Genomic DNA, 23,045 nt, shown 5'->3' with positions numbered 1-23,045 from the left:
AACCGCTGAGCCTTCACCCCGCTCCGCTGCTGTGAGCAGAGCAGTGTGCTGGTGACTGCTGCTTATACAGCAGGAAAAGGACTGGGACATTGGATATGTTCTCCTTTCCCGTGTGCTCAGCCGCTTTGGTTGTGTCCAACTCTGCGACCCTATGGACTGTAGCCTGCCTGACTCCTCTGTCCACAGGATTCTCCAGGTAACAATACGACAGAGAGTTGCCATGCCTTTCTCCAGGGGATCTTCCTGACCTAGGGATCGAACCCGCATCTTTCGTGTCTCTTGCATTGCACGCAGATTCCTTGCCCACCTAGCTGCCTGGGAAGCCCTTTCCTTTCTTCTCCTTTCCTAACGAATGGCAAATTATGAGAACGCTGAGTCCATGGGTAGCGGCTGAGGGACGTGGGCATCTTTTGTGTATGAGGTACCATGATGGAGTGTAGGAGGCTGATGCTGTAGGGTAGGGTTCAGTTCAGTCATTCAGTCGTGTCTAACTCTTTGCCACCCCATGGACTGCAGTACACCAGGCCTCCCTGTCATCATCAACTCCTGGAGCTTGCTCAAACTCATGTTGCATCCAACCATCTCATCCTCTGTCGTCCCCTTCTCCTCCTCCCTTCAATCTTTCCCGGCATCAGGGTCTTTTCCAATGAATCAGTTCTTCGCCTCAGGTGGCCAATTATTGGAGTTTCAGCTTCAGCAGAGCCGATTTCAAATCTTGGCTCTGCCGGTCTTGAGAAGAGCCCCCAAGTAAGTCTCCTCACTTCTCCAGGACTGGGTTTCCTCCTCAGTAGAGGGAAGGCCTGAGGCCATGACTTTTAAAGCCCTGCCTGCCTGTTAGAGTCCGTGGGGTTGCAAAGATTCAAGAATTCTTAAAAAAGAGACCCAAGAGGAGCTTGAGTCAGGTGACTAAGTAAGATAAAGACAAAAGCAGAGGGGGAGAGATATGGCCACAAACCAGGGAACACTGACAGCCCCTGGAAACTTGAAGAATCAAGGAACAAATTCTCTCCTGCAAAAACAGTCTTGCCTGTCTGAATTTAGCCTATAAGACATATTTCTTGCTTTAAAAATTTTTTAAAAATTTGTATTGGTAGTATAGTTGATTTACACTGTTGTGTTAGTTTCAGGTGTACAGCAAAGTGGATCAGTGATACACATACATATGTCCACTCTTTCTTAGATTCTTTTCCCATATAGGTCATTGCTGAGTATTGAGTAGAACTCAGGGTACTACACAGTAGCTCCTTATTAGTTATCTAGGGACTGTAAGATAATAAATTGGTATTATTTTAATTAAGCCACTAAGTTTGTGGTACTTGGTTACAGCAGCAAAAGGAAACTATGCAACTTATAAAATACAAGAAAGTTAAATTTTCAAAATGGACATTCCCTGAAGAGCCTAGTTAACTTAGGTTTTATTTGAAATCAAAGTTCTTCTAAAGAATTAATAATTTTCTAAATATGTCTTTCCTCAGCTAGACCTAAGAATTCATGATTCATGCTCCTTTCCTTTCAAATTCTTCCCGAGCACCAGAGGTTTATTTACCATTAATATCCCATGACACCATGGTGGGCAGCTGCTGTCCACAGAGCAAGGTGACCCCAAAGAGGGCCTATTTTTCCCCATTCAGGGCAGTCAGTAGTTCCTGTCCTCAGTCTATCAGTATGCAGGAGAAGCAGTCTCACAGGAAATGTCTAAGACTTTAATCTTTAAGCTGCAGGTAGGAAAATTTGGCCTCTTGAAACTCCCAGAATCCCCTGAGAAATACAAGGATGAAGCATTCTCAGTTCTCTGTCAAGAAGAGAAATTGTGGAGGAATTACTGCCAAACAAAGAGGACCACAGCTCTCCAATATCTGCTTTTTCTGCTTCCAACATTTTGAAAAAAGTGCAAGTCTTAGTTAGTCGTGTCCAACTCTTTGGGACCCCACAGGCTGTAGCCCACCAGGCTCCTCTGTCCATGTAATTCTCTAGGCAAGAACACTGGGTAGGTAGCCATTCCCTTCTCCAGGGCATCTTCCTGACTCAGGGATCAAACTGGGGTTTCCTGCATTGCAGGCCGATTCTTTACTGGCTGAGCCACCAGGAAAGCCCATCATGTTACCCCCAGGCTCTTCTTTCTAAGCCGTTTCTGACAACCCTTCCTTGACTACTGGATTCATCTCGGTGTGATTAAACTGAACATATACTACGTGATTTAGGGTTGAATGTCCAAGAACAATGCAAAGATTGATGTTAAAATAATGTAAGAGAAACAAATTTAAAAACTATCCTTCCTTTAAACTTCAAAAAGGTCAGTATTCTTAACTGGAGAAGCAGGTGTTAGACAACAGTGGTTGCTGCAAATTCTCTGCAGATGTCAGTTTATAACTCCACCAGAGCAATTTTCAGCTAATATGGGCCTTGAAACAGAATAGTTACTTCCGAAGGCCTTGTTGTTGATTCTAAATTTGACGCTCTTTCACAAAGTTGCACACAGATTTTCACAATTGATCATCTGCATGGGCGAATTTTCCACTGGGAGGCTGATTTTGGAACCTGCTACTTATATATATTAGACAGTGACAATATAATTCATTTTAAAAGTTATATATAAAGCTGAGGAAATTTTTAAGATCTGAACAGCTCTCAGCAAGTCTTATTAACTTCTTTGGTGTAAACTTTTAGAGGTATAGAAGTAAATTTTGTTTTGTTTTTTTCTCCTCTTATTTCTCTTTTTTCCTTCTTTTTAAAAATCCCTTGATTTTTCAGGTATTTGAGCAGACCACCTCAAAAACAAACCACACCTTAAAATAACAACCTTCCTTAGGACTCTGTGAATGGCTGCGGTCAGCTAGCTGGTTCTTCTGCTGATCTCATAGACTGTCTCATATGATTGTAGTCAAATGGCATCTGGGGTTGGGATTACCCAGAAAGCTCCAGTTGCTTCTGGGACATTGGTGAGGGTGGCTTGAAGACTGGAATTTCTCTCTCTCTCTCTCTCCATGACAACTTTGGGCTTCTTTACATGACAGCTGGATTCCAGCAGTGAGCTTTCTAAGGGTACAAGCCCCAGTGAGCAAGCACTTACTCATTTCTCTCTCTCTCTTCCCTCTCTGTCTCTCTCTTTCAGATTTCATAGGCTTTTTAATCTTTTTATTGAAGTATAATTGATTTACAATGTGGTGTTAGTTCCAAGAGTACAGCAAAGTGATTCAGTTATATAAACACACACACACACACACACACATATCAATATATACATATACCCATACATATATATTCTTTTTCAGATTCTTTTCCCTTATAGGTTATTATAAAATATTGAGTATAGCTCCCTGTGCTATGCAATACCTCCCTGTTGGCTGTCTATTTTATATATAGTAGTGGGCATATGTTAATCCCAAATTCCTAATTTATCCCTCCCCTTTGCCTTTCCCCTTTTGATTACCATAGATTTGTTTTCTATGTCTGTAGGTCTATTTCTGTTTTGTACATGAGTTCATTTGTATGATTCTTTTTAGATTCCACATAAAAGCAATCACATATGATATTTGTATTTTTCTGTCTGGTTTATTCACCAAGATAATCATCTCTTATAGACATTGTGTTTGCTAATATCCTGTTGGCCAAGCCAAGTATCAGTGTGGGAGAAGATCAAACAGGCACGACTGCTGGGAGATGTGAGTCACTGGGGTCACAGTCTAATACACTTTGGATTCACAGTGCAATGCCAAAAGAAAACCCTATGTTTGTCCCCGTATCAAGCATGTATTTATAGTACTGGAAATAAGAATAGATCTAAAGCTTAGATCAGCCATGAAAACAGGTAAACTGCGCTAATGAATTCATTATTTACTTTAGCATTCCAAATTCGGTTGTAACATTTTATAGATTATGATATTTTGATGCAGAAGGGAGCACAAGGCAAGAGCCAGGTGTCCCAGGTTCATCCCTAAATGTCCACAAGATTCTCACTCAGTCGTCCGAGCTACCTTTGAAGTCCAACTGGGTGATGATAATCAGAAGTTGTTAAAAACAAGAGTCCTGGCCAAGTGCATCCAAGTTCCACTGCTTCCATCCTCTTCCCATGAGAAGGAATTTGCTTCTTCGTGTCTTGACCATCCCCACCCACACTTTATGTCAACAGACACAGAACTTCTTGCACATCATCCATTCATCATTGCAGTGGATGCCTTTGGACATGCATTGGCCCCCAGCTCTTTCCTAGGAATCAGCCAACTTCCTAACAATTTGCTCTAACGGTAGTACCTACTGCAGAGTCTAGCATATAGTATGTGCTCAATAAATAATTCTTCACTGAATAAATAGTGAATTTATTTACTTCACTGAATAAAACAGTGGCTGACTTTATTTTTTGGAACTCCAAAATCACTGCAGATGGTGATTGCAGCCATGAAATTAAAAGACACTTACTCCTTGGAAGGAGAGTTATGACCAACCTAGACAGCATATTAAAAAGCAGAGATATTACTTTGTCAACAAAGGTCCGTCTAGTCAAGGCTATGGTTTTTCCAGTAGTCATGTATGGATGTGAGAATTGAACTATACAGAAAGCTGACTCATTTGAAAAGACCCTGATGCTGTGAAAGATTGAGAGCGGGAGAAGAAGGGGACGACAGAGGATGAGATGGTTGGATGGCATCACCGACTCAATGGCCATGAGTTTGTATAAGCTCTGGGAGTTGGTGATGGACAGGGAGGCCTGGCGTGCTGCAATTCATGGGGTCGCAAAGAATCGGACATGACTGAGCGACTGAACTGAACTGAACTAGGCATAATATCTCAGCATAGGTTTACTTTTCTCATTCCAACTTAGTGAATTTTTTAAAAATCCATTAAACTTACTTTGGCAATTTTATCTTTGGGGTTAAAACTAGGATAGGATTTTTCTATGATAGAACAAGGCAGAACTTTGGAAAATGGCTAACCACATAATTTTGACCCCCTCATAGGAAAACTTTCCCTTTATCATCAGTTAAAGTTATTAAAAATAATCAAGTAAAAAACTTATTAAAAAATAAAAAAGTCACCCAAAGGCAGAACCTGAAGAAAACATGGTGACTTGGGCTCTGCTATTAACAGCCTCCTATTTAAAGTCTTTGTAAGTGGTTACTGTACAAAGAAATTGCCAACCACCATGGTTTTTACCTGCGACTCTGAAACATGCTGATAAAATGTTCTCTCATTTCCCTCTCTTTCTTGGACCATTAGTGTTATTCTGCTATATTTGGAGCTGAGCTCAAACCAAATCAATAAAGTCATTTATTATCGAGAAAACAGATTTAAGAAACAACAGACTTGACTACTCAGATAAAACACAGCAAGCTCAAAGTATGAATGCAGCGTTGAGTGAAGGATTTGATTTATATGCCGTACAGAAAAATCCAGTAAGCAGAAATGGAAGTTTTTATTGCTTGTCTATAAATGACTGTCCATAAATATAAAATTATTATTTATTAAAATAAATTTAGCATTTTATTGTAAATAGTGCCATTGTAAATAACAGCCTTTTATTATCTTCTACTCACAATACTGCCTTTTAAATTTTAATCACCTCTGTAAAGTAGCTGCCTCAGTTTGCCAAGATTTACGTAAAAATAAATATCCATTTATGAGTCCAATTTATGCTTTACAAATTACTCACCATATAAAAAGCTTTTGTTTGCAAGAGGGAATAATACTGAAGGAGCAAGGGGGGAAATCCCATGTCTTGAATACCATCTGGTATCAGGAATGACGAATCCTGGCCTGAGATATGAATCTCTACACTACAGAGTGTCTTCTAAATGCCACTGTTATTACCATTTCAGGTTGCGAAGGGCTGGGTGTTTTTATGGAAGGGACTGCCTGTTTTCCTGTGAAAGGGGACTCCAGGGACAGTAGGAAACCTTTGTTGCAAAATATCTCCCCTACACAGGGACCAAGCATTTGGAATTTTCCTTTTTAACCTCCTTTCCTTTTTTTTTTCTTCTTTCCTCCTGGAAACCGGGAAAGCATGTAAATAGTTCTGGGAAAGGAGGCATCAAATTAAATCAACAGTAAAGCATTGATGAGATCTTTCCTCCCAAGTGGAAAATCTCAAGGCCACGGCAACAGACAGAAGCTCAGAGAAAAAGGAAAGGCAAGCTCTAGAAAAACCATAATGAAGTTACAGTAGAGAGCCTGGTGACAAGCCTTCCACATAGTTCTGCCCAGGCTGACCTTGCACACTGGTGATCACTAGGAGTAGTACTCTATTGAGGGGTGACAACCAAGCAGAGGGATGTGGCACAAAAGAGTCCATGGGAGGTGATGGTCCTCAAATACTGGCATATTTCGCTGATACACTAAGAGAAGGATCTGAGACACTAAGCCCTGCACTTTGATCTCAGAGTAACTCTGATCAGCTCCAGCTGCAGCATCCAGTCTCATAGTAGTTCACAAGGAAGGATACTGTTGGTGCTGGATGGACCTGAACAGTCCTTATCAGCCACCATGCAAGATCCCTCTTGCAATTAGAGCAACAACTAAGTGCTTTCCTCATAACTGTAATTGTTAACCTTTATGAAATCACTATTAGGAATTCCTGAGTTCTCAAAAGTTAAATCAGTCATTATTTCTTCATTGGACCTTCTTCCTTCCTTTTTAATCTTTGAAGATATCTATAACAATATAAAGATAGATATTATGTATTATCAGTTCAGTTTAGTCACTCAGTCGTGTCCGATTCTTTGCAACCCCATGGACTGCAGCATGCTAAGCCTCCCTGTCCATCACCAACTCCCAGAGCTTGCTCACACTCATGTCCATTGAGTCGGTGATGCCATCCAACCATCTCATCCTCTGTGGTCCCCTTCTCCTCCTGCCTTCAATCTTTCCCAGCATCAGGGTCTTTTCCAATGAGTCAGTTTCTCACATCAGGTGGCCAAAGTACTGGAGCTTCAGCTTCAGCATCAGCCCTTCCAATGAATATTCAGGACTGATCTCCTTTCGGATGGACTGGTTGGTTCTCCTTGCAGCCCAAGGGACTGTCAAGAGTCTTCTCCAGCACCACAATTCAAAAGCATCAATTCTTCAGTGGTCAGCTTTCTTTATGGTCCAACTCTACTGAATTACATTTTTTTTTAAAGATGTTTTTGATGTGAACCATTTTTAAAGTCTTGGAATTTGTTACAATATTGCTTCTAATTTCTGTTTTGATTTTTTGGCTGCGAGGCATGTGGGATCTTAGCCCCCTGACTAAAGATGGAACCTGCACCCCCCACGTCGGAAGGTGAAGTCTTAACCTTCGAACCGCCAGGGAAGTCCCAATACTGACTAATAGTGTTGATTAAGGTAACTAATGTCCCAATTTACAGTGACATAAAATGGGTCTCTGCAGATGCAATTAAGGTAAGGGTCAAGACCATCCTGGCTTAGTGTGGGCTCTACATCCAATGACAGTACCTTTCTTTATAAGAACAGAAAAGCTGTGCGCTCTTCTGTTCTTATAAATACACAGGAAATACAGGAAATGGGTTCGATCCCTGGTTCAAAAAGATCCCCTGGATGAGGAAATGGCAACCCACTCCAGTATTCTTGTCTGGAGAATCCCGTGGACAGAGGAGCCTGGCGGGCTACAGTCCATGGGGTCGCAAAGAGTCGGATGTGACAGAGCACCCACACCCACACACACACACACATACACACAGACTCCCCATCTTCTCCCTGCTCCCAGGCACCCTCTCTCCCTTCTTGGTTGGCCAGTGGAAAGAGCTGCTTCCTGATCACTCTGTTTCACTAAGTTTGATTCAAACCTCACCCATGTTAGGTTCAGTCTTTCCCATCCAAGCATTTTCTGATCAGAAAAGTCCTCTTCCTCTGATTGGCACACTCGGGTACATGAAAATGAGCACAGGCTTGGAGGAGGAGTTGGAGGAGAGACCTAGCTGCTCACTGAGCAGCTGTACTCTTGTTTCCACCGCACAGTCTTGACACTGGGCAGTGGTTGCCCCTCCAGGGTTTGCATTTTCCAGCATTCATCCTCCAGGTTTCAGGGCTTCACTCTCACACTTGCAGCTGCAGCTTGGACCTCTTCTCTGAACTCTAGACACCAATATATCCAACTGGCTATTTAACACCTCCCTTTGGTTGAGATGGGATTTCCCTGGTGGCTCAGATGGTGAAGAATCTGCTTGTAATGTAGGAGATGCCAGAGACTTGGGTTCGATCCCTGGGTCGGGAAGATCCCCTGGAGCAGGCATTGGCAACCCACTCCAGTATTCTTGCCTGGAGAATCCCATGGACAGAGGAACCTGGCAGGCTACAGTCCATGGGGTTGCAAAGAGTCTGACACAACTGAGAGACTATCACTTTCACTTTGGTTGAGATATGTGTTCCAAATGAGTTCCACCCACTGAAATGAAGGAAAAATGTTGTGGTTCGTCCCTAGACCTGTTCCATAATAATCATCTCCCCACAACACATACGCTTCCCATGCTCTTCTAGATTTTTCCCTTTCTGGAAATGAGGATGACCTCTAGGAGACCTTGAAAGCCACATGTTGCATCTGGCATCAGTCTGGGTCCTTGAACAATGAAGTGGATGAGGACTGCTCGCCAACCTGTTCAGCTGCTCAATGCTATTACGTGATCAAGAAGTCATCATCTAATGTGTTAAGCACTGAACTTTGGGCTAAAGTTTTTAAAGTAGCTAATTAAAAGATAATTTCCTGTTTGGCGACACCAAGTTCCTCCATAAGGGCCTTCCTTTCTCAAACAACCATTTCTGTAAGTAGAAGAAAGCTTGTGCAATATTTATTCTCTCTCTTGATAAAATGAGCCAGAAACGTATGTATATATGTACATGCATATGTACGTATTTATGTATTCTTTTTCCTTCCTTAAATAATAATAATAATCAGTGCTAGTAATATTTTATAAACATATTTTTTGAAATGTCATTAATGAGTGCTTGTTCTGTGGAGGCCCTATTCTAAACTCTTTACATGTGTTACATCATTGACTCCTCAAGTGGTTCTATTACAGTTAAATCATGTGTCCTGGGTGGAGCCAGAACACAAAGCCAGGGGCTAAGCTCTCACACAACCCAATATCAAAGCTCAGGTCAGTTTCACATTTACATATTTATCCTCAGACTGCATAGGTAACTGCTGTTGTCCTATTTCCTCCATGCAAATTACATTCTAATGTGGCTCCTTCATCCTGGTGAGTTCTTCAGCCACAAAGGTGCTCCAATCATGCTAAATAACCCATGGCTCTGAGACTGTCATAATCTTTAGTCTGTCACTTTTTTTTTTTTGCTATGATGTGCAACTTCTGGAATCTTACTTCCCCAACCAAGGATCGAACCCCCATCCTCGGCAGTGAGAGCAAGGAGCCCTAACCACTGGATTACCGGAGAATTCCCGCTCACGTTATTTTTTTCAAACAGAGAACAGAGTCCAAGGAATCTGACTCCATACTTCATGGTATGGAGAAGGCATGAGCCGTTAAGGTCCATGGAGCACATTGGAACATGGGGTTAGATAAACAGAAGCTTTATTAGTTATGCTACTTAACAAGCACCTTCACCCTTTGCTCTCCAATCTGCATGAATAGGCTAGAGTCTCCCCTCTCATCTGCCCCACAGGCAAGCTGCCTATTTCACTTGGACTGTGCTTCTGGAGCATCAGTGGAGGGGCTGGAGGATGGAGCTGGGAATAGGATGTAATGGAGCCACTGATTTAACAAAGATGCATTCCATTCCTTAAGCATATTTGGGTTCAGCGGTGCAGACAGAGCTCATTGCTTGCTGGTGTTAGAACTTTAAAAACTTGCATTCCTGGGCTAGACTGCTCAGGACAGGCCCTTTTATGGGAGAAAGAGAAGGTGGTTTTTCTACCTTGTTCTACCCTTCGAAGGGAGCAACCTTACTAGGCCATAGGGTAAATAAAGACTTAAAGACGTCCATGTCAAAATTCGCTTGCTCTCAAAACCTTTCTCCCCCTCCCCTTTCTCTGGCGAACCATCATGCTAAGGCCCCACAGACCCTGACCTCACCAATCCCTGGGTCGGGAAGATCCTCTGGAGAAGGAAATGGCAACCCACTCCAGTATTCTTGCCTGGAGAATCCCACAGACAGAGGAGGCTGGTGGGCTACAGCCCACGGGGTCGCAGAGAGTTGGACACGACTTAGTGACTCACACAAATTGAACCAGCCCCGTACCCTTCTTGGTTTCCCGCTCAGTCACTCAGTCATGTCTGACTCTGCGACCCCACGGACTGTAGCCCGCCAGGTTCCTCTGTCCATGGAATTGTCCAGGCAAGAATACTGGAGCGGGTAGCTAAACCCTTCTCCAGGGATCTTCCTGACCCAGGGATCAAACTCGCGGGTCCCACATGTAGGTGGATTCTTTACTGCTGAGCCACCAGGGAAACCCATTTGGTTTCCTATGCCTTCCAAAATATCTAGAAGTTCCAACTTGCTCTATGGAGAAACGCAGAAGGAAGGAGGTGGTGCTGCCGGCGGGTGAGATTACTGGGGATCACTGTAAAGATGGAAAACTGGCCTTGTTGCCTTGGCCTGCCCAGGAGGTTACAACCTAGGGTAAACGTCAAAGAAAAATCACGTCCAAATGTCAGAGTTAAATAGCATGGGGCTAGGTCACCTGAGCAGGCCATCAAGTCCTTCCTGAGCCAAGAAGGAAAAGCCCCCAAATCTACCAGTTGCAGATTTCAGCAGTGACCTGTAGAACAATTAAGGCATTACACAGAAGCCAGCTATTAGCCACATGCTAATCCATGACCCCTTTCTTTTGCTGGTACAAGGATATGGAGAGCTACCTTACACTTCCATCTACCCAGAGGTGACCTTCGAGACTTTTAACAATGGTGTGGTCCAGGTAGTGACACTGTCCATAAGGTGGGTGGATTCTTCCTTCCCTGCCCTGAGGTCATGTAGATGTTTATCTGTACTGGTTTCATGTAATATAAACTTTACAGTTATTCCTTCAGTCTCCAGTTATTTTAATACATGTGGAATTGAATTTTTGTGTACGGCGTGAGGTAGAAATCCAAAGTAATGCTTTCCTCATTACTGACCCAAGAAACTTTCAAAAGTTCCTAGGTTTTTCATCATGCAAGGAGTGAAGTTCCCTGTAAGAGAGTGGGTTTGCTGGGCTGTTAGTGACCATTTGTACGTGTAGATCGTTTGTAAGTCAGGTGTTTATTAGCTGGATGTTTTATGCTTCTCTCTCTCACTGTCCATTAATGTTCCACGTACCTTGTAACCTTCAAGTCCAAGTTTTCATAGGTTGATAGACTAAGTCAAGTACATTGGCTGGTGTCATAACACCAGAACATGTATTTGTCCAGGTTTCTCAATGGAACTAAAATAAGAAATAATTATGGCTCAGCATATGACACATTTGCCTTTCCATATTACTTTGATAGAAGGGAAGCCCAAGGAAGAGAAACTATGAATCAGCAAGGGAGAAAATGAAATCTCTAAAAGCCTAACACTTCTAGGTATTTCTTTGCAGCAAGGCCATACATTTTGTGAGTAAACAATAAGCATCGATTCAGCATCTATGAAATGAATTTTAAGTTTGCAAAGCTTTTAAAAAATGGCAAAATCCCTAGTTCTCTGCAATAGGCAAACCAGAAATTCACTTAATTTGTTACTCATCGTTTTGGCCTATAAACTCAAATACTTATTAACGCTGTAAATATGCCTTTTTACTGGCTGTCTGACAGCTCCCATGCTTTCTGTGCTGTCTCCTTAAACATTTATGAGTGTTCATGAATATGCAAATACACAATCTAATGTCTGCAAATGGTTGCAAGTACAAATGCTATGTTAATATTTCATACAGTGATGGGAGCAAATCAACAATCATAAATTTTGAACAAATATGTTGCCTCATTAATAACTAATGAAGCAGTGCATAGAACTGAGGATTTGGCATTTAATTCTAGAAGTAATGTTTAAATAGAGTCTATCAGGCAAGGCTACCGCTTCCAAAAATTTAACTAAGATCTGCTCCTTCCAGGTTGGTTTCTGCTTGGGGAGGTCATAGAGGTCGGGGAGGTAATTGAAAAGAGAAGATGCCATGATAGTTGTTTAAAAACTGAAACTCTGTTACCTGGTAGAAATAAAAATAGTTCCTATAACTAATGAATTGCCTTAAGTGGACAAGTGCACTAGGAGTGTGCTTGATCTAGTATCTCCACTTTCCTGAGAGCTGATGGAGACAGGTGATATCAGGGGAGAAGAGCTTGAACACTTAGTGGAGACATAGAAATGTGAACCTCAAAAGAATTTGATGGGTTAACCTCTTAGTTCCTCATAAGACTTGAAGAGGTTAAGTATCACCTTTAGTAGCAGGGCCTATTCTGGGCTCATAGCTTTCAGCTCACGATCTCAATCTTTCCATACCTGCCATACTGCTACCTCTCTGGTGTACCAATTTCTTCAGAAATGCAGAGTGCTGGTCAATCAAATATTAAAGTGAAAACTCATAATTACCATATGTGCAAGAGATTATATGAAAGATTTAGAATAGAATAAAATATCAATACAGATTCAAAAGTCCCTTGATATTTTTGGGAGCCAATATATTCCTTTATCAATTGGATTAAGATCCTTTCCTGGTGGCTCATCTGGTAAAGAATCCGCTTGCAATGCAGGAGACTTGGATTCGATCCCTGGGTTGGGAAGATCCCCTGGAGAAGGGAATAGCTACCCACACCAGTATTCTTGCCTGGAGAATTCCCTGGACAGAGGAGCCTGGCAGGCTACAGTCCATGGGGTCACAAAGAGTTAGACACAACTAAGTAACTAACTAAAGCAAGATCCTTTTTGTCCCTGATAGTTTGAATAGTCTCACTGGGCTCTTCCTTGGATGAGATAAAGATGCATAAAAATTGTTCAACTTTTCTGAATTATTATAGAGAGTGTCAGTGACCTTTCTTGTAGGCCAATAGGAGTAAGATGTATGGTAGACAGATAAGCTAGTATTGACCATATGATATATCCTGGAAGACTCCCTTCAAAAATAAATTATTTATGTCAGCTTAATTATTTATCATTTGTATTATCTTCATGAAAATAATCACAGTACTTTTAATAGTAATGGTACTCTGCCATTTTTAAAGTACTTTCTTATATATTATCTCATTTCATCTTCACAAGTTGCCCCATAAATAGGTATAATTATTCACATTTACAGATGAAAAAGTCCATCTGAGGAAAGTTAAGTCATTTGCTATAAGAGAAAAAAATGACAAATATGATCATTTGAATGTGTGAAACATGGAGTTCATTATTATATACAGCTTTATAAAATAGTTTCTTAAAATATTCTTGACTTTTAAAACATGGGATCCATTTATGTACCTGGACCAATTTCCTTTCATCTTCTGTTACTTATATTCCACATTTGGTTAGCCTCATTCTCTTGATTACTCAGGTCCTTATCCATGTAGAAAATAAAGTATTTATGGGTTGACAATAATGTCTTTGGTTTTGAATTTCATGCTCAGTGCTAATGATGTATTAAAACATCCCTTCGTAAGGCTCTTTGTGGTGATGAAATTCTTGTGTATCTTGACCAAGGTGGTGACTACAGGAACCTACACATGTAATAAAATGGCATAGAACTAAATACACACACAAATTAGTGCATACAGATCTCGGGCAATTCAGATAAGACTGGTTTGCTATGTCCATGCTCATCTCCTGGCTGTGGCATTCTACTCTAGTTCTGTAAGGAGGCACCTCTAAGAGAGACTGAGAAAATGTACCCAGCATTTCTGTGTATTGTTTCTTACAATTGCATGTGACTCTGTAGTCATCGTATAAACTACAATGTATAAAACGACAATTCAAATACAATTAAGCTAAATAGCTCTATGCTGTGCTTAGTTGCTCAGTCGTGTGCGACTCTTTGCGACCCCATGGACTGAAGTCTGCCAGGCTCCTCTGTCCATGGGGATTCTCCAGGCAAGAATACTGGAGTGGGTTGCCATGCCCTCCTCCAGGGTAAATAGCTCTCGAAAGACCTTTCTGATTAGTTGACATGGAATTGTTTGCACCATTCTTCAGGACACTTTGGACCCAGAGGGGCATGAAAGATATTTGAACGTGACTTACCCTTTAACATTGAGCCGTTAAAAACCTGTGGCATGGGGTGGGTATAATAAAGAGGCTATTAGGTTGAGGAGCCTGGACATGACCTAAATTCTTTTCTCTAGCAGTGCGATTTTGAGCAAGTCATTTTCTTCTCTGAACCAGTTTCCTCATTTATGGAATACTCTGATTCGATGAGTTCAGAGTTTGCTTTTAGTATATAGTGAGATCTCACTGCCCCATCTCTACCAGTCTTTCAACTTGACCCTACTCACCATACCCATGGTAGGTATTTCTTTTACTTTCCTTTAAAAACATTTGTGATTCACCTTTTTTAAAAAAGTAAATTTTGTATTATGCAAGATTGACCATTTTCATGATTCTTCGGCAGTGATCAGCTCAAGTCAATCCGGTTTTCTCTACTCCTCCACCTACTTCCCTTTCCAACACCATTTCCCATTCCTCCATCGTTTTTGAAACAAATCACCAACATAATAGTCTTTCATCTGTAAATATTTTAGAATGTGTTTTTGAAAGAAACAATCACAAAAACATAATCATGACACCATTATCACAGCTAAAGCATTAATAATTCCTTAATATCATCACATGTTCAGCATTCAAAGTTCCCTGATGTCTCATGATTTTTTAAAATAGATTGTTCAAATCATTATCCAGATGAAGTCACAGTGGATATTTCTAGTACTTGTTTTTTTCTGCTTCTCCAGCAATGCTTCAGAATCTTTCTCAATGCAGCACTCCAAACCACTATCATTCCACAGATCAGAGAGGCCACAGAGGGGAACAAATCCCATTTGTGTTCCCTGGACTAGAGTTCTCATAAGTCCACGTAGATTAGTGGTTTTTAATTGATTAAATCATTACTGAGACTCTGATAAAAAGCTGGTGGTTTCATGTGCACAAAATGAGACTGAAATGATTACCTTCTGACCAGGAGATGTTCCCTGGAATCTAAGCTCACTGGATTGTCTTACCTTTGTATATTTGAATTGTCAGTATGTACCAAAAGAGCTTTGCCATGAAAAGCAACGTATTTAGTATCAGCATTCTTGTAACTCACTTTAATTAAACTTTGTTGTTGTTTAGTCAAAAAAAAAAGTTGCTGGTTTCTTTCTTGTAAGATTAATCATTAACATATTTTCCAAAAAATTTTTAAAAACTTAACAGAAGTATAATAATATATTTTAAATATTTAAATATATTTTATTTTAAAAACTTTATTTTGAAGATAAAAGTCATAGTTTTGATCTAGGCTTCTATACACGTGAAGGGAAGTTGGGGTCCAGCTTATCTGTATTTGAATCGAATTGTCATCACTTATCTCATTTACTCTATTACTTTAGAATATTATTCTAACATCATTTTTGGAAACCAGAATGATAACACTAGAAATCCCCACCTGTCTGGAGGCCTGATTTCTGAAAACTTCAGTCCTTTTGAACATAGCCATCATCCTGAAATGACAGGGGTGGGGGCAGAGGAAAGAACTTATAAGGAAATTTTCTAGGTTAAAAATGGAGCAGCCCTTACTTTGAGAACTGTCAGAGCTGCTAGTGAGAGATGCCACAGGAGAACTAGCAAAGCACAGCATCGCAGGGCAAATGGGCCTCTAACACTCTCTGAGCGCATGCGTGTGCTGCAGCAGAGCCAGGAGAGGATGTTCTTAGGATGATCCAAGAAGGTAGCAAAACGTCTTCAAAGACCCTGAGAGAGAAGAGAACTGTGTGTTGCTTTTTAGAACTAGAAAGTAAGGTGCCAGGTACTCACAGAAGATGAAAGCACACAAATACACAAAGTGGGGCCACACTACTCATTTAGATTAAAAAAGAAAACTGTTCAGAGAGCTTCAAAAATCGTTTTGTATTTGTTTTTACAGCCCTTTCTGGCACTATGCCGGTGGTAGGATCCACACTGGACAGAATCTGGTGTTCTCGTGGGGTCCAAAAAGGTAAGGTTTGGGTCCCTATTCTGGAGCTGATGACTTTGTCCTTTAAGAGACCTGTCTGGGCTTCCCTGGTGGCTTGGTGGTGAAGAATCGGCTTGCCAGTAGCAGAGAAAGGGTTCAATCCCTGATCTGGGAAGATCGCACATGTCTTAGAGCAACTAAATCCATGCACCAAAACTACTGAGCAGGTGCCCTGGAACCTGAGAACCAGGAACCACAGCTACTGAAGCCCATGCATTCTAGAGCCCACGCTCCACAACAAGAGAAGCCCCCGCAACGGGAAGCCCGCACACCACAACCAGAGCGTAGCCCCTGCTTGCCGCAGCTAGAGAAAAGCCTGTGCAGCAATGAAGCCTCAGCACGGCCAGCAATAATTCATTAAATTATATATAAAAAAGAGCCCTGTCTACTTGAAATGCGGTCAGTCAGCATCTCCTATAGTTTTCCATTTCCGAAATCGCCTAGAATAGAGTAGAAATGGAGTCATGCTTAACCCATCACCAGAGCAAAGTTATGAAAGAAAGAGAAAAACCATCAAGACAGGAAAGGGCAAGAAATTATTCTGGAGCCAAGAACACAGCTTAGTCACGTGGGCCAAAAACTGAGTCTGGGTAAATGGGCTGACTAGGCTTCAGTGGAGTGGAATGCAGAGGAGACTGAGTTTAGTGAAGTTAAAATCAAACCCTCTCTTGGACCTGAAATTGCCCAGGAATCTTGAAAACAGATTGTGTTCGGAAGACAGGGTATCTAAGCCAAGAGCTGTCTGAACCAGCCCAGGCCTAGGGAGCCAGCCAATCTGGACAGGATTATTTTTTTCCTCCCCTTTGATGATGCTTGGGACTCTGGACTGACATAAGGGCTGGTGGGTGGCAATGAGAGGTAGTGGATGGGAGAGCTTTGGGATTTTTTCCCATCGGAGTGAGAAAGAGAACCAACTGTAGCCACCAAAGGTGGTGAGTGAACAGAGAATAATGACACTGTCATAAGGCATCAGACTGATCACTGACTAGGTGCTGGGGTGACCACTGGGTGTTGGGGTGGGGGACAGAAACCTTTATGAAACCACACGATTGAGTACCACTGGGCTTCCCTAGAGGCTCAGACAGTAAAGAATCTGCCTGCAATGCAGGAGACCCAGGTTCCATCCCTGGGTTGGGAAGATCCCCTGGAGAAGGGAATGGCTACCCACTCCAGTATTCTTGCCTGGAGAATCCCATAGAGGAACCTGAGAGGCTATAGTCTAACAAAAGTCAGATACGACTGAGTGGTAACACAGCAACAGTTACTTTCCTCTGATGATGAATTCCCATTTTGAAATTGTAGAGTCCATGACCTTACCTCTCCTGTTCATTCTCAAAGTTTTCCCAGCCTTAACATTATGCCGAAAGTTTAAACTGCATGCTCATCACTTCTTTCAGGAGAGGAGAGAATGAAACACAAGAATAAGGAAAAACAACCAGAAAGAGCATCTTTCTCTTTGATTTCTTCCTTCTGTCTCAAAGCTTCTCTTCGCTTCCACAATAGGTGTCCAATTAGTCTGCGTTAAATTTTTCTCAGAATTGCTCACGTTTTCCCTGAGCTATGAAGTATTGACTTGTTCTTGCCCTTGAAGTCTGAAAAAGTTTTGTATTCTTATTGCTAGGCTAGACCTTTGTATGTTTTAGAAGAGGTGTTTTTTTTTTTTCCCTTCATAAACTAAACAAACTAAAGTGGAAAAACCATTGCACAAACCAATTAGAATAGAAAGCACGAAAATTATCCTTAAGCTAATGGCCAGGCAGCAGATAAGGAGGGATTTCCTACGGGGAAGTAATCCAGAGGGCATCTACTGTTATTTTATTAACCAGATGGTGCCTTGTGGGGCCAAGAAGACCCAATTTACTGTGCAGTAGTTGAACTTCTATGAAGTCTATTAGTGACTTAAAAATTTTTTTAAAGGTAGATGCAACTTTCAGAGCTTTTATTTATGATTAATTTAGGAGTGACCAAATATGAAAGGATCCAGAACACGGGAAAAGTGTGTAAGCAAGATTCACCCACGCACCTAACACATCCCCTCCTGCTCAGCTAGGAATGACCCCTCCTCCTCACTGCTGAGCCAAACCCTCTAAACCCCCTCCTTCCTCCATGCTACTTCTCTGACCACCCCACACAGTTGTACTCATCTCACACGCTAGTAAAGTAATGCTCAAAATTCTCCAAGCCAGGCTTCAGCAATACGTGGACCATGAACATCCAGATGTTCAAGCTGGTTTTAGAAAAGGCAGAGGAACCAGAGATCAAATTGCCAACATTCACTGGATCATCGAAAAAGCAAGAGAGTTCTAGAAGAACATCTATTTCTGATTTATTGACTATGTCAAAGCCTTTGACTGTGTGGATCACAATAAACTGTGGAAAATTCTGAAAGAGATGGGAATACCAGACCATCTGACCTGTCTCTTGAGAAACCTGTATGTAGGTCAGGAAGCAACAGTTAGAACTGGACATGAAACAACAGACTAGTTCCAGAGAGGACAAGGAGTACGTCAAGGCTGTATATTGTCACCCTGTTTATTTAACTTATATGCAGAGTATATCATGAGAAACGCTGGGCTGGAGGAAGCACAAGCTGGAATCAAGATTGCCAGGAGAAATATTAATAACCACAGATATGCAGATGACACCATCCTTATGGCAGAAAGTGAAGAAGAACTAAAGAGCCTCTTGATGAAAGTGAAAGAGGAGAGTGAAAAAGTTGGCTTAAAGCTCAACATTCAGAAAACTTAGATCATGGCATCCAGTCCCATTACTTCATGGCAAATAGATGGGGAAACAGTGACAGACTTTATTTTTGGGGGTTCCAAAATCACTGTAGATGGTGACTGCAGTCATGAAATTAAAAGACGCTTACTCCTTGGAAGGAAAGTTATGACCAACCTAGACAGCATATTGGACTTCCTTGGTGGCTCAGACAGTAAAGTGTCTGCCTACAAGGCGGGAGACCCAGGTCAATCCCTGGGTTGGGAAGATACCCTGGAGAAGGAAATGGCAACCCACTCCAGTACTCTTGCCTGGAAAATCCCATGGACAGAGGAGCCTGGTGGGCTACAGTTCATGGGGTCGCAAAGAGTCGGACACGACTGAGTGACTTCACTCACTCACTCATGTTTTTTCCAGTAGTCATGTACGGATGTGAGAGTTGGACCACAAAGAAGGCTGAGCACTGAAGAACTGATGCTTTTGAACCATGGTGCTAGAGAAAATTCTTAAGAGTCCCTTAGACAGCAAGGAGATCAAACCAGCTAATCCTAAAGGAAATCAACTCTGAATATTCATGGGATGTACTCATGCTGAAGCTGAAGCTCCAATACTCAGGCCACCTGATGAGAAGAGCCGACTCATTAGAAAAGACTCCCATGCTGGGGAAGATTGAAGGTAGGAGGAGAACGGGATGACAGAGGATGAGATGAATGGATGGTGTCATTGACTCAATGAACGTGAGTTTGAGCACACTCCAAGAGATAGTGAAGGACAGGAAAGCCTCGCATGCTGCAATCCATGGGGTCACAGAGAGTTAGACACAACTGAGTGACTGAACAACAAAGACAACAACAACAACAATATTCTGTAATCCATAAAAGTTCATAATGTGAATGTTTGGTTGCATGTCTGACTTCCAGGCTTTTGAGACCTGGGTCATCTGCATATTTCTAGAACTTTTCATTTACTTATCACTGTTCCAAAAATGTATTTTATTTTTAAAAGATTTTTTTGATGTGGACCATTTTTAAAGTATTGAATTTGTTACAACACTCCATCTATTTCATGTTATTGGGTTTTGGCCCCAAGGCATGTGGGATCTTAGGGATTGAACTCTCACCCCCTGCACTGGAGAGCGAAGTCTTTCTTAATCGCTGCGCCTCCAGGGAAGTCCCTCCAGATTTATTTTAAATGAATCAACAAGTGAATCTATGGCAGAAAGTTGAATGGATCCCCACCATTTTCTTGATTCACTCCATTTGACCACCAGTGGTCAACTGAACGGCAGTTATGTTTAGTCTTTCTGTTCCCAGGCAAAATGTCAGATCAGGAGACATGGCACTGACTTTTTGGGGTAGAAGCTCAAGCCAAGTCTAGACAGGATATCCAGCTGACTGTTGGGTCAAAATTTTGCCAAAAGACAGAAAATGTCTCTTTATTAGCAAGTTAATTAGAAATAAATCATTGTGTAAGTTTGGGGTATACCAATTAGGGAAGAATTTTTAAGTATACATAAATCCATATATATACTTTACCATCTGAGCCACCAGGGAAGCCATATACTTTAAATATATATATACATATATATATAAGGACTTTAAGACATATATATGTATTTTAAAAATATATATATATACTTTAAAGTATATATATATAAAGATTTAAAAAGTATATACATATAAGGATTTTTAAGTGTATATATAGAGATATATAAATTTTTAAGGTACATATATGTATTTTAAAGTATATATGTTCTTTAAAGTATATATATATATATATATATATATATATATGAGGATTTATAAAGTATATACATATAAGGATTTTTTTTAAGTATATATATATATATATATATATATATATATATATATATATATATACTTTTTAAAGAAAGTATATGGCTTCCCTGTGGCTCAGATGATAAAGAATCTGTCTTCAATGCAGGACACCAGGGTTTAATCCCTAGGTCAGGAAGACTCCCTGGAGAAGGGAATGGCTACTCACTCCAGTATTCTTGCCTGGAAAATTTCAGGGAGAGAGGAGCATAGTGGGCTACAGTCCATGAGGTCACAAAGAGTTGGATATGACTGGGCAACTAATACTTCCACTTTGCATATATATATGTATATATACATATATATACATATATACTCTCTCTATATATAAAGTATATGTATATCTATTGAAAATATTACTTCCTTGGAGACGATGTTCTCTTGATGATTCTTCTCGGCTTTATCAACCAAAGGAAAAGGGACACTGAGTCTCACAGATTGCCTGGATAAGGTACATCTCAATTTATTATCTATCTAAAGGCTCCCCAGGTGGTGCGAGTGGTAAAGAACCCACCTGCCAATGCAGGAGACAGAAGAGACTCGGGTTCGATCCCTGGGTCAGGAAGATCCCCTGGAGGAGGGCATGGAAACCCACTCCAGTATTCTTGCCTGGAGAATCCCATGGACAGAGGAGCCTGGCGGGCTACAGTCCATGGGGTCACAAAGAGTTGGAAGCATCTGGGCACACACACACAGCTGCCGATTATCCAACGTCACTTGAGTAGGACAGGTCTCAACAATTACGACTCACCAGTTTCTTCATGGAAGTGACAGCTGATAAATAATCTGCTGCCTGTAAATCGAATTGGTTTCTACAACTGGTGAGCTTGGATTTTGACGTTGCTAGATCAGCAGGAGAGGGATTTGGATGGTAACACTCTGTAGGCTCTGAAAGTAGAACAATCAAATCAGGAAGGTGTCAACTGGCAGAATTTATAGATGATGTGCAGTGCCCGGTGGCTACTCATATTCATTGTTGCTAAATGAAGAGCAAATAGGAAGTTTGATTAAAAACATAAGGTACAGTAAATTAATTTTAAGCCAGAATGAATCCAGGTTTCCTACCGTGGACAACTGGGTGGATAGTGCCATTAATCCTAGATGATATAGAGCAGTCATTAATAGTGAAATGAATAAAACAAAATAAACTGAAAATTTACTCTTTATAACAAAGGAAAAGAAAATAAGGCACATACAGTAAAAGCATGGAAGCGTATCAATAAGGTCTTGATCTAAATCAGAAATAACTAACATAATTGTGCCATGAGTAAATGACTAATCTGTTTTAATGCCGCAGATACTTCTTTAGGCTAATGTGAAGAAGGCTGTTATTCTTCAGCAGAAGTCTTGCTGAGCCATGTACAATGTTAAGATATTTCATGCAAAGCAGACCAGTCAGCTTGCCTCCAACAATCAGCTGATACTACAAGGAAACCCCATTTGTAACTCTTAGTTCTCCTACCATCACCTCAGGTTGCAATTTAGACCTAAAACCTTTTGGAATCCATTTATATCCTTTGACATTACCTTGTAAAATTGTTCGTTTGATAGATACTATGTTAGGATTTTGTCAAGGAAAGCATCTATGACCTTAATCAATCAAAACCATAAGTCTGTAAGTATTGCGATTGGAAGAACCATAAATGTTCTTTGAACTTCTGTGTCTAGTCCTGAAGGACATTAATCTTTCTAAGCTGCAAAATAATTATTTTCAGTGCTACATATGTTAATATAGACCATTTGCTCTTTTGAAAGTATTCTCGTTGGATTTCTCTCACGAAACCCTAAGCCCTATTACCATCCTTGCTCTGTCTTTAGAAATCCTTAAAGAACGGAACTGACAGACAAGTTCTATCTACCATCTACGGTTTTACATCAAGGAAAGTACACTGCTAGAGAAATGGGAAAGATTTTCAATGGTGTGTTTCAGAAAAAGCTATCAAAGGAAGAAAAAGGGTAAAGAGGAGAGAAAGCACAAAGTACAAGAAATTGCCAACTAAAGCATGAATCCTGAAGAGCAAGGAGGAAACATATTTATATGCTCCTTTTGAGGTGCATTACATCATAATATTAGGAGGAAAAAGTGTAACTTTGAAAGGGGTTTCATAAAAGGGAGCTTTTTAAAAGGCTTGTAAATGCTGATGAAAGGAATTTGGAAGAAAGTCTTGGATATCAATTGTTTCTTCTAAAATAAGAGGAGGAAGTGGGTATAATTTGTCTTGCAAAGATCTTTATGGTAAAAAGTGTCCCCAGGGAACTTCATAAGTCAAAAATGGATAAAATATGACTTGTTTGCCTTCACGCTTTTAAATGTGTAGATTTAAAGTGATGTTGGTTTTACACGAGAGAGATGCCCTAGGCAATTCTTGCGACTGTGCCTCCATGGCAAACATTAAGTGGTAGATAAAAGC

General features: G+C 40.9%; 1 protein-coding gene across 6 annotated transcripts in view; it reads right to left on the bottom strand.

Annotated features, from left to right (window-relative positions):
- LOC145534726 (uncharacterized) overlaps nt 1–23,045 on the bottom strand; it is a 432,243-nt gene that overhangs the window by 46,117 nt on the left and 363,081 nt on the right. For 2 of the 6 annotated variants that reach the window (XR_014074911.1, XR_014074919.1), the window contains 2 exons: nt 21,386–21,522; nt 15,512–15,566 (listed from right to left, as the gene is read on the bottom strand). The exons of the other annotated variants lie outside the window; for them this stretch is intronic. The gene's annotated coding sequence lies outside the window, so the exon portion shown is untranslated. Of the gene's footprint in view, nt 1–15,511; nt 15,567–21,385; nt 21,523–23,045 lie in introns of those variants that run through there. 6 annotated transcript variants of the gene reach the window in all.

The sequence above is a fragment of the Giraffa tippelskirchi genome, chromosome 14 (assembly GCF_054371585.1).
Source record: "Giraffa tippelskirchi isolate mGirTip1 chromosome 14, T2T-mGirTip1v1.2.pri, whole genome shotgun sequence".
NCBI classification, from domain to species: Eukaryota; Metazoa; Chordata; class Mammalia; order Artiodactyla; family Giraffidae; genus Giraffa; species Giraffa tippelskirchi.
This window is presented reverse-complemented; position numbering and strand designations above follow the sequence as displayed.